Source organism: Rattus rattus, chromosome 1, assembly GCF_011064425.1.
Source record: "Rattus rattus isolate New Zealand chromosome 1, Rrattus_CSIRO_v1, whole genome shotgun sequence".
Classification (NCBI taxonomy): domain Eukaryota; kingdom Metazoa; phylum Chordata; class Mammalia; order Rodentia; family Muridae; genus Rattus; species Rattus rattus.
The window spans coordinates 145,202,808-145,216,173 of NC_046154.1; the positions used below are offsets into that span (position 1 = coordinate 145,202,808).

Below are 13,366 nucleotides of genomic sequence, written 5' to 3' on the forward strand. Positions count from 1 at the left end.
TTTTAAAAAATTTCTTGTATAAATATTTGAATAACTTCAAGAAAGAGAAAGGTATGGAATCTTTTTTTGCCACATAAGGAAATTGTGGTTCATTGCATTTGGTAGCCTTTCTTCCACTTTTGCAGTACTGAAACAGTGGAGACAGGCTTTCACTGGGGGACAAAGAGTCGACTTTCTTTCTCTTGTGTCCCTCTGCTAGCTTGCAAGGGCAAGTCTGAGTCAGCTAACAAACCAGTCAACAGTGTGGGAAAACTGAAGTGTGGGGCTGGGAGAGCTGCAGAGGGGTCATTCCAGCCATCTGTTAGCCCCGGGCAAGGATACAGCTAGGTCTGTATCACGTTGTCCCCAGGGACAGGTCTGAACCAACCTTGTAAGACTCCAGAAGGAGACAACTTGACAACATTCTAATTTAAGTGCCAGCCATGTCCAATAAGACTGCCAGACATGTTTCTTAATCCTTCATGCTGACGCACGGTTTCATTTTTAACCTTGCTCTGCTCCTTACTGAGGTTGATTCCTTCTCCGTAGAAGAGGCTTGTTGGTGACTTTACTCACTTTTACATTAGAAACCTTAACCAGACTTGCTATGCCTTTAACCCACTTTCTGAAGGGGCTGGAGAGCCATAGGTGTACAAAATAATGTGAATCATTGCTCCAGAAACACATCTGTGGGTGCTATTTTTCTGAGATCCATGCTTAAATAAACCCTCATCCCACGAAGAAAGTCTTCCCATTGGAAAGTACCATGGAGATAATCAACTCAAGAGGAGAAGTCAAACTGAAAGCTGACACCACTAATAATCACGGGAACACCCGTAACCCCAGCCGTGTGAGAGGCTGAGTCAGGAGGACCATGAATTTGAGAGTAGCCTGGGCTAGACCCTGCCACAAACAGATAAGCAGACAGCAATGACAATAAATCCCTAGATAATCAGAAAGCATTAGAACTAATAGGGACTAACAAAAAAAATAATATATAAAACCAGGAATCAACATCTGGCCACATCAGGCATATACGATTTCAGAACATCTGAATATCAATGGTAGTTTCTACTGTTTTAGGCTTTTTAAAGTTAGCACACAAGGTTTCATTACAGAATATGCATACATTCATTTATTCCCTTTAAAAACCTTCCTCTCCCTGATAGTTGTCCCTTCTTCTATCATGGTAAGGTATTCTATTTCCCACTAACCCTCCTGTAAGATGCCTTCTTCCTATCTCATGACTCCAAGTACACACACACACACACACACACACACACACACACACACACACACACACACACCACTATAGATTTTTCATATGAGAGCAGGTTGTGTTTTTTTTTTTTTCTGTTTTTGGTTTATTTCTCTTAACATAATAATTTGTTGTTCCATTAATTTTCCTGTTATGTGTCATGATTTCATTTTTATTTATGAAAATCCGTTTTTACTTTGTTACAAATTTTTTTATCATGCTTATGGCACTTTTTAAACACATTTGTTGACGTTCTGCCTCTTCGCTGCTGTGAGCAGTGGTGGCCGTGGGTGTTGCTGTGGGTGTTGCTGTAGAGCCCTTTGGGCATATATGTAGGAGTGGCTAGATCATTTAGTTGATCTAGTTGTAGTTTTCTTTTTGGCAACTTCCACAATGATTTCCACTGGAGCTGTTTAAGTTTACATTGTCAAATACATAAGAAACCCAAAAGCTTAACACCAGCCACTACAGTAAAGGAAGCAACATAGTTGAAGACTGGGAGAAAGATCTGAATAGATGTTGCCCAAAAGAGGAAACACTGATGGCCAATGAATGGTTCCTATCCAAAGGGAATGGTCAGCCTAACAGAGATGTCCCCAACTTCATGTTCACTGCAGCACTGTCACAGCAGCTAAAATAGTTAGCATCGATCTACACCAACAGAGGATATATAAAGTGTGCAGTGCACACACAGTGGGATGCTAGTTAGCTGTAGAAGAGTGGACTTTGGTACTTGCAGCAAAATGCATGGAAAGGTATGGTGCTAAATGAAACAAACTATATGGGGAAGTTAGAAATGTCAGCCTAAATGTAGAATAGTGACTATTACAGATTAGGGAGAATGTGGCGAGTGGCTAAAGTGAGGCTGCAGAATGGGCACACAAAAGTCACGCAGAAGAAATAAGTTCTATTGTTTCATGACACAGAGGGTGAAGACAGCTTGCAGTAATCTATTCTGTACTTTATGAAGGTCTAAGAGAGAAGGGCTCCAAACCTAAACTGATGACAGAGATGTTCTATTTACTCTGGCTTGATCAGTGCATGCTGTATGTATGTGCTGCAGGGCCCCCTGAGTTAATATGCACACTTAGCACAGGCACATAAGTTAAGCCATAGATGTGTGTTATCATGGTGTCTCTTCACAGAGGTAAACCCTAACCATGACAACAACGTTTAATAATGCAAGTTTTGTTGTAACGGGACTGGGAAGATTTTAGAAAATGCAGTGATGATAAGGGCAACATCTGGTGCTTGGCAACATGAGTGTGAAGTCAAAATGGGCAATTTATCCCAGGAGTCTGTGCCTTAGTTTCCATATTTATGAAATGAGATTATGAACAATATACTTTTCATAGATATTTGAGGTATAAATGAATCAATACACATAGAATGTCTAAAATTGTGATCTGTGCACCAGGCATTCATCAAGTGATTAATGATTTAAAATAAAAATATTCTAATTCAGACTGGCTCTAATTCCATGGCTTCCTGATCCTTCTACTGCATCACCTCATTGTCCAGACTTTATGAGAACTGTCCCACCCGTCTGTCCATCCCATGGTATTATTAGGCTCTCATCTTCTCTCAGTCTCAGGATGTGTGTGTGTGTGTGTGTGTGTGTGTGTGTGTGTGTGTGTGTGTGTGTGTGTGGTTGTCAGACCATAATAGGGTATCAGAGCCCTGAGAGTTGTAGCTGTCTGACATGGGTGTTGAGAGCCAAGCTCAAGACCTCTGTAAGAGCAGGAAGTGCTCTTAACCATTAAGCCATCTCTCCAACTCTTCTAAACTTATTTTTCAAAATAGATGAGACGAGGTCTCTCACTGAACTTGGAACTCTGTGGTCAGCTAGACTGGCTGGCAAGTGAACCCAGGGACCTTCCTTCTTCAGCAACCCCCAACCTTCTGTCTTCCTCACTGCCTGGACTGCTGGCTTTTTAACATAGGTCCTGGGGTCCCACCCTCCTGCCCTTAAATATATAGAACAAACACTTTACATACCAAGCCATCATTGAAGGTCCCACTGAGAAAATTTGTGAGATAACTTACTACCAACTCAGCCTTTGGTTAGAACTTGATTTAATTTGCATAATCATATTAATTTAGTATGAAGATTCACAAAATCTTAGTATACCAGAGCGTGCCTTCTCCTGTTTACTCTTTGAGTTGCCTTTTTGGACTTGCCCATTTATCCTCCTTGAATCTTCTGCTAGAATCCTTGTCTGCTGTCTCCTGGGAAGCGTCTTTGACTGCCAAGTTTAGATCAAGTACCTTTGATATCTGCTTTTGTGAAATTCTGTTTCTTCCACAGTCTACAATTTTTAATTGTATTTCATTTGCATGATTGCTATACTCGCTTTCCCAGAGCTGCATTAATAAGTCAGAAAAACTGGTTAGTTTAAAATCAATGTATTCTTTGGGCCAGTATTACAGTACTGGCAGAATCGTGCTCCCTCTGAAAACTCTGGGCAGCGTCCTTGCTGGCCAATTCCGACTTCTGGTGGCTCTGAGCATTCCTTGGCCTATGGCCATGTCATCTCACTCTCTGCTTCTGTTTCTACATGTGCTTCTGACATGGGTCATGCTCATTCTGAGGATTTTGCCTTTGAACTTTGAGCCATCTGGATCATCCAGAATGGTCTCATCTGCTATCCTCCTGATCACACTCACGTGCTCAGACATGGCCTTTTCATTGTTTTTGGGGAATTTCACTTATGAATACTGTATGGGCATTTTCCTTTTCCTCTTCTTCTCTCCACTTCTTCCCATGGTTCCTCCTATGGTTCCTCAAATTCATGAAATCTCCTGTAATTATAATTGTCACATTCTAGAAGCAAACTGCTGAGATCATTTACTGTTGCTTATATGGGTTTAGAGCTCATTTGTAGGGATCGGCTAGTCAGAGAGGACTGAGTCTTCCTCTTTTACTGACCATTAGTTGCCTGTAGCTCTCCTTATGGGGGTGAAACCTGGTGAGAATCCTCCCCCCCACACACTGACTTGTCAATTAATGTTGTCATTTTTAGGCCCTGTTTAGGTAACTATGTTGTTGGGATTTCTTGATGCAGCCTCCCTGTCATATGTAGAAGGCATTGTCTCTCTGAAGACAACATGTTATGACCCCTGGCTCTTACAGTCTTTCTGCCTCCCATTCCTATGATGTTCCCTGAGCCTTAGGTAGCGGTGTTATGTTGTCAATATATCAATTGGGACTGGCTATCCTATGGTCACTTCTCTGCGTTTTGGCAAGTGAGGCTTTTGTAATTGTCTCTGTGTACTCCAGAAGACTTCCTTAGTGAGGGGTGAGAGCTACTCTTATCCGTGGAGAAAGGACAGGGACTTAGAAATGGTATAGTTTATGCCATTTTTGGGGGTTCCCATCCAACTCATTAAATTCCTTATAGACATAGACATGTTTGGGGCTGGAGAGATGGCTCAGCAGTTAAGAGCACTGCCTGCTCTTCCAGAGGTCTTGAATTCAATCCCCAGCAACACATGGTGGCTTACAGTCATCTATAATGGGATCTGATGCTCTCTTCTGACTAACAGGTATACACGCAGATGCATACATTAAATGTATAAATCTTAAAAAACTGTTGTTTCCCCATTATCTTGTAAGAGTGGAGATTGGTGCTTCATCCTCGCATTTCCATCTTCTCAGTATGTAGGGCAGGGCCTGGTACTTAATAGACATTAAAGAAATACGTTGTAGGTAGGTTGACCACATGTATTTTCTCTTTAATATATTTATTTCATATACTTATTCATTCTTTGGGAATTTAACCCATGTATACAGTGTATTTTAATTAATATTTACATCTATCTACCCCATCTTTTCATTCAATTATAAGCTATTTTCAAGACTTTTCTACCTTACCAAGAAATTAAGAAAGTGGCTAGCTCAGATTTTATGTACATGGCCCATGAATGAACTCAAATATCCTTACTTCTGATGTTAATATTTCAGAACATTTATAGACTAAGATACTTCTTAGGTCCTAGTATGGTGGCATTGTTTTCTGATGATTGTCAGACCACTTCAGTTAGAGAACGAAAGGAACACATAAGGGGTGTGTGTGTGAGTGTGAGAGTGTGTGTGTGTGTGTGTGTATTATGCGCATGTGTATGTGTCTGTGTGTGTGTGAGAGAGAGTGTGTGTCTGTGTATCTGTGTGTGGTGAGTGTGTGTATATGTGTGTGTACATGTATGTGTGTGTGTAACTATGTTATTTGTTGTGCTTATTATGACATTTTAATATCTTTGGGCTTCTGGATGGGAAACTTGGCCAGGGACCATATTCTATGAGTGGGGCATAGATATGTTGGGAGCTGTTGGAATCCTGCTAATTTTATCTTCCTTCCCCCTTTATCTTTTCTCTCTTAGCAGATAAGCAATTTCTACTCCCTGCAAACAGCTTTAGTAATCCCAATAGCATCCTCTCTGCTCCAGAAATTCAGGCAGCAAACTCTTCCTAAAGTAGTTTTTGTTTATGCTATGCTATTAAAGAAAATAAAAACATATTAAAAGTAATTAGTTACTCAAATAGTAATTGTAATTAGTTAGGACCTGAACTGGCTCAATTAAAATTTGTTAGTCCTTTATATTTGAGACTCGGTGATTTATAAGTGAACTGTTATTTTGGCTCACGTTCTGAAGGCTGAGATTCAGAAAGCATGTCACATAAAGCGGGGACTTTGTGTTGCTTTCATTCATGTCAGGAAGCAGAAGGAAGTTGGTGTGCACAGATGGGGTCACATTCAGGATGTGGGCAGTCATGGAACAGCTCACTACTGTGGAAACCAAACAGCTCCATGAGGGCTAACTCACCAATAGGAATTAGTGCTACACGAATTAGGGAGGGGCTAAGCCATCCATGAAGGTTCCTTTTCAAGGCCTGACTACCCTTAGAGTCCCCACTCCCAAACAGTGATGTTTTGAGGCATTAACGTCCCAACACATGAACTCTGGAGGAACTCAGACCTTGGAATGAACAGATCCATCTAGATGGAAGCATTGGATTGTAAATTTTGATGTGATTTAATAAACTGAGTGCTAGTTCCTAGGTAGACATTATTTCTGCAGCACTGAGGTCTTGTTTTCCCATATTACTGCTTCTCCACTTCTTCCACTGAATATAAACCTCTACAATTTGGTAGGGTTGTTCATAAAAACAAGGCATGCATCTCAGATGAGAAAAGAAATCTTAATATCTTTCTAAATGAATCATTTTTTTCCCTGTTTTAGCCTTTGAGACATGGTCTCACTGTCTCTTGCTTGAACTCTCTATGTATACTAAGCTTACTATGTATTATCAACTCACAGTGATCCATCTGCTTCTACTTCCCAAATTGCTGGGGTTAAAGGTAAGCACTACCATGCCTGACTTTGATTTTTACATTTAGTTATTTTAGAAGAGCATTGAAGGCATTCAGCCAGTGAATATATGTTACGTTTCAAAAGTTAGGTTTATTGGTTTGTTGCAACCAGGACATTTCAACATGAGGAATGTTGGAGCACTGACCCACCATACATAACCTTGTGTAGGGGTTAAGGGAAGTGGGGCTTTTACTGCACTGAATGCTTCTGAGCAAGGGGAGCAATCTTGTTATCTAGTGTCATAATTTTATCTAGCAGATGTGAGGAATAAAGTGGAGAGAGAGAGCTTAGATAGGCAGAGAAGTAGTATTCTCAACAATTAGCCAGGAGTGTGTTTATCATTTTTCTGTAATATATAATTATTTTCACTTTGGTCCATGTTTAGGTATCCGAGTATGTTCTTGTTAGTCTTATTTCTTGGTGTAGCCTTTTCTAAATGTTGATGTTCACCACAAGATACCACATTCCAGCTGAGGTGGCCAGGCTGGCTTTCCCCTTTCTAAAAATAACCACCAATCCATTTAGGCCAGGTGGTAGTTAATGGTTATCAGATGGGCCAGGGAGCCTTGGAAGTGACTTGGGAACTCTGACATTTGAGTTTATGGAAGGAAAATGTAGACCTGCATGACTCTACCTAGAAAGAATTAAGAATCAATAATGTCAGATTCTGTGCCTGCATCTTAATGTAGCACCAAAGAACTCTACTTTTTCATGGAAGCAATTTAGGTCCAACTTAATTTCTGCCCTGAAAGTAAATATTTGAATATTTACAAGTTCTAAGGAAAGGTCCCTGGCTTTCTCACTAAAGGCTCAAAGTACTTAATCACCACACAGAAAGCTTATTAGAAGAGGCAACTTAGTCTGCTATTCTTTGATGGCTTCATGGAACCCAATATCCATAGCTGGGAGAGGTGGCACATACCTTTGATCCCAGCACTCATGAATTCCAGGCCAGCCTAGGCTACATAGTGAGACCTTGCCTCAAAAACACAACCAAATAATAACAAAGCAACAACACAAAGTCAAAACAAATTTTGTACCAGAGAACACACTGGCATTTCTCAGTCTGGTCCTGCAAAAGGAATGAATGGATATAATCAGAGATTCCCTGAGAGGTTCTGCCAGCACCTAATTATTATAGATGCAGATACTCACAGACAACCATTGGACTGAGCCTTGGGACCCCAATGGGAAGAGTTAGGGGAAGGGATGAAGGAGCTGAAGGGCATTGTAACCCCATAGAAAGAACAATATCAACTAACCAGACCACCCAGAGTTCCCAGAGACTGAACTACCAACCAAAGAGTATATGGGGAGGGACTTATGGCTCTAGCTACATATATAGCAGAGAATTGCCTTGTTTAGCATCAATGGGAGGGGAGGCCCTTGGTTCTGTAAAGGCTTGATGCCCCAGCCTAGGGGCTGAGGCAGGAGTGGGTGAGTGGGTAGAGGAACACCGTCATAGAGGCAGGAGAGGGGAAGAGAGGGAGGAAAGAGGATAGGGGATGGGTTGGGACATTTGTGGAGGGGAAACCAGGAAGGGGGGCGGAAATCTCCTTCGAAATGTAAATGAAGAAAATGATTAATAAAAAATTAAAAACAAAACTAAACTAAAACAAACAAAAAAATAAAAAGAGAAGAAAAGAAAGAAAAGAAGAGCCCCCAGGCTGTGTCTCATCAAGTAATAGAGATTTCCCCTCTCTCCTCTTTTGATAATTTATGATTTTTAATAGTGAGGACATGGTCATGACATTTGATCACCATACTCAAAAGTGTTTCATTTGGTGTTCTAAATAATAGTATGGTAATATAATTACATTTAAAATTCTGTATCCACTTCTGGGCTTCCATAATGAAAACCACTTTGGATTTTGTTATGCATTTTGCTTTTCAGATGCAACGTCACGAATTCTTCTATGTAACTAAAGAAATCAAACAAAACTTATTTCTGGTTTAATGAAAATCCCTTTAGGGGAACAAAAGATGGTTACCCCCAGACTGATTCTATTTAAACTTTGATTCTTCACATCTATGAGCCTTGATTTTCTTAATTATCAATAATGAGGTTGTTGGAATACATGATTTCCAAGGAACCCTTAAACTCTAATTATGTCAGGTTTGGAGTACTCTGGGGAATATGAACGTTTGCATTCCTTAAAACACTAATCTCTCACTTCCATGGATTCTCTCCACTGAAAGTCACAAAGAAGTTTCCATGAACAATTTAGCATAAGTTATTCCCTCTCAGCAATCAGTTATTGTTGGCTGATAGGTCAGTGTTGATTAATAATATATAAGCAAGATAATGATTCAGTTTTTAAAAAATTAATTGCAGCCCCTTTATTGAAAAGTGTGCTTTCCCCTAAACAGTGCAGATGAAGTGAAAATCAGAACCCTCTTTTCTTCCACAGACTATGGACATGGACTGCCAGGGAGGGCTGGAGGATCTGGGCCATCCCTCTGTGAACAATCCCAAGGATTTAGCATCACTTTGCCTCACACTGGTCTGTGGGAACAGGCTGACTTTCAAAGGTTCCAGCTATGGCAACCATCACACATTCATTCATTGTTTCCTGAGGGCCTGGGGAATGTCAGTCAGTGAGTTAAGTGTGGAGGTTACAAGATTAGTAAAATGGAGCTGTGCCCTTAAGAAGCAAACACAGTGTGATTAGTCTACAGGGGGAAGGCACACAGTGCTCTCTCTTATTTGGGGAGATGGTTACCCAGGAGAACGTCAGCCCATACTGAAGACGACTAGGAACTAGCTTGGCAAAGGTAAAAGAAGTGAGAATCCTTTGCTAGGTCAGGGATCAAATAGGAGGAAGAGTGTTTTCTTGTAGTGCTAAAGTTTACTGAGCCGTGCACTTCTGAAAAACAATGATGGCTCTGTCAACCCTTTTGTTCCATCATCTTTCCCGTGAGACTCAGAACTCACAGACTCCTCTGGTGGGTCCTTATCACCAAGTCTGATGCTCTAGGTTCCCGTGTTTGCTTCACAAATAGCTGAACTTCTCACACCCAGGGGGCAATGTGGCCGACATTCTTACTATTATACCTAAGCTTTAGTTGTACCTTATTCCTCCAGGCCTCTGGGTTTTTCTGACTTCAGCTCAGATTAGCAATAGTCCATCAGGAGACCAGATTCTTTCATCCATTGTCTAGGCAAGTTATTCCTGCCTGTTTGCTCTGCTTTCTGACACTCAGATTTTTCTAGCCTTGTAACTTTGCCGTCTGCTGATATTTTAGATATGTACAACTCAGGGATCATTCTTTTGGAGTAGTCTGTTTCTTTCCTTTTGCAACAATCCCTTTGATTAGGCTGAGACCTAAGCTTGGGTTTGTTTTTTATTTGGAGGAATAATGCAAGAGCATGCTCATGGTTTATTTGGTGAGTTACAAGTACAGTGGAAATTCTCATAACCAACTGCTTTTTAGTAATAATGACAGACCATCTTGTTTCAAACAACATTTTGAAATAAAGATACTGTCACTCAGGTCTCCCATACATCTACCTCCAAAATAACAAGACCTCAAGGAGAAATACCAACTTTATTATTGATTAAATGGGGTACAAACTTGCAGTGAAACATTAAAGATGAATAGCAAAAAGAATAACACATATGATATAGCTGATCAGAGAGTGCATAGCTAACTAGGAGGGCCATGGATTGCCATAAGAGTGAAATCCAAGTTCATTAGCTTCCCCCCAAACCATGGACAGACTCAGGGATTGATGTCATTCTAGAGTCTGGAAGACATTGAGACTGGATGGACAAGTCAGTTAGGATTCTAAATTTTTCATGTACCATGCCTACTCTTAGGCATATCCTCATCCAAATTCTTAGTGTTACAAGTTTAAAGGAGAAATAAAGTGGAGAGTCTTTAGATGGTGCTCTAGAAAGGTAAAGATACAACTTTTGATGGAAAACAAAAGGTTCACTTAAAAATGTATACAGTGACTGACAGTGGTTCTCACTCAAGCAACAACACTGAATGCCAGCAGGAGACTAGAGAAACAACAACACCCCAAAGACAAAAATGATTTAATAATAAAGTTTTCTGGCCATCCAGTGTGCCAATCACGCCATGTGAAATCCTGCTCTTAGCTCTTAGTGACAACCATAAGCTATGGCCTGCCAGACATTTGCTGAAATCCTCCAACCAGAGTCGGAGAAACTAGAAAGGGGTAGGGAGTGGGGAGCGAGATGTAAGAGGAGAGCAGAGCATACAGAATCTGTAACTAGAATGGACAGTTGGTGTTAATGATGTAAGAGAATATTCAGGAAACAAGGGCAGGCTGTCATAAAAGGGGAACAGTTCAAGAATGTGAAAAGAGCATAGATCTAAAACTGATTGGCAATAAACTTGAAGATATTTCCTGAGAAGATATTTCTGCCATCATTAAGTGGCAGAAAATAGAAAAAAACTCAGGTCTGAACATGGGTTTACATAGTCCAACATCTAGGAGATTTGAGGCCAGCTTGTTTTTCAGAGAGAGTGTTCTAGGACAGCCAAGGATACACAAAGAAATCCTGTCTTGAACCCTGCCCCAAAGAAAGCTATCCAGATAGAACAAACAAGGTGAGTAGAGAATATTAGTTATACTTAGAAATACAGTTAGAGTATAGTTAGAAAAATTAACCAAATATCTGTAGGATAAAAGGATATAATATATGAGAGATTAAATAAAATAAGTAAGGAAATGAGCAGAGTAGAATTTTATATTTGCCAACTCCTATTTGATACATGAACAACATTCAGACTATATTAAGAATGCTCAATATTCAACAGCAAGAGACGCCAATCTAGTTTAAGCACAGAGAAAGATCAGAATAACAAAGAGGAACTGAAAGTGATGAGAATGTTGCTACTAGCTATGAGGGTCACACTAACTAAAATAAACACGAAACTACTACACAGGTATTCAAATGGCTAATTTTTTTTAAAAAGTAGTGACTGTAAATCATAACTACACAGAAAACAAAATCAAGAGTTTGGGTCCTATGGAGTCAAGACTGACATTCTAGCATAAAACTAGAACTCCACAGAGGGCAATAGTGAAGTTAAAGTGTGGCATAAAAAACTGAAGTCATATTTGCTAGTCGTGATGATTTGGACGTAGTTTCTATGCTGAAAGAACCCTGGAGAGGGGATGTAGTAGAAGGTGGCACTTGGGTGCAGCCCTTGAAAGGAATTGATGTAGCTCTCTGGAAATCCTGATGGGCTCCCTAAGAGTAAGCTGTCATACAAAGAGAAAAATCCGGTTCTGAGTCCTTACTTCTCCTCTCACAATGTGACCACCCTCTCCCTTCCATTCTTTCCCCCCACTAGAGGCTGAACAGAAGCTACCCAACCTGCGAACTTCACCCTCCCAAACTAGAAGCCAACCAAAGCCTTTAACTTAGGAAGTTCATTTATTTATTTATGAACGTACTATCCTTGAGTATTTTTCTAGTAATAAATGCATAGTCTCTCAGGAGCAAGAAAAATACATGCTCGAGCAAGGCTCCCTGCATTGCTCAAGGCTTGGAGGAGTCAAGGCAAAATACAACTGCACATGTTGCACTGTCCGTGTGCTATGAGGCAAGGCGGCATGACAGAGTGACAAACACCACATTTCAGTTTACAGCTTCATAGTGTCTAAAATATTCACCAGAACCCCTCCCCCCACAAGTAAAGAAGAAATGGAAATCTAAGAAATCTTGGGAGATCTTGAAATAGTTTATTAATTCTCCATGAATGTAGCTCAACTATTTTAAGGCAGTTATTAACAGGAGAGGGTAAAGGGGACTCCAAGGAATGTAAGTTATATACAATGCAGATAAAAATGCCTCCAAAACACATTAAAAAGAAAGTAAATAATTCATCAGACAAGAGGCCACACATTATTTAAAAGACCATGTATATGCTGTTCATGTTGCTGAGTAAGTATGTTTTTAAAAAACTGAAAATGAACAAAAGTAGCCTCACAGGTCAGTTGGAGAACATAGAAAATAGAATGGCTGAAAGTCTACGGAAGAGATAAACTGTACAAATACTAAAGACAAATATCCTGGTACCCATATTAGCAAAGCATGAGGGTGATGCCTTTTTAGGGCAATATATCCGTGTATCTATCATGATGTGTATGTAATAAAGACACCTGTCAGTATATGTATCTGTGTTCTATCTGTAATGATGAAAGATTCAATTTACCAAAAGATATAAATAATTATAAGTCTGAACACATAAAATCAGCTTCGTAGTCTTGAAATCTGATGATAAAAATGATAATTTCATATAAGTTATAAATTATAAATCTTAAATTATATATTATTAATTTCAAAAGGCCAACTTTCTTCCCAAGCACTTGCAGAATTTTTTATGAAAGTTGACCAAGCGTCAAGCTGCAAAACAAGTTAAAAAAAATGGCAGAAAACTGATGTGAAACAAATGCTCTCTGATTACAGGGTAATTAAATTTAGAAGATGATGACAAACACTATATTTAGAAATTACAAACCAGACTTTCCATAATTTGCAGGCTAAATAAAACAGTGTCACAAATCTGGAACTGAATTAGAATTAAATACTGTATCGCAGAGAGAGACATTTATGACCTTAAATGTTCACACTATAAAGATGGAAGGTCAACGAGTTTTATGTCTAAACCCGGATGCTACAAAAATAGCAACTCCAAAACTACTAATAACTAAAAAAAAAAAAATGGAGACCAAGACATGGTAAACACTAGAGTGTGCTTGTAATGAAAGCCACA

At 39.7% G+C, this 13,366-nt stretch overlaps 1 protein-coding gene across 1 annotated transcript in view; it reads right to left on the minus strand.

The window, feature by feature from the left end:
* Cpa6 (carboxypeptidase A6) overlaps window positions 1–13,366 on the minus strand; it is a 323,751-nt gene that overhangs the window by 103,314 nt on the left and 207,071 nt on the right. The window lies entirely within an intron of this gene.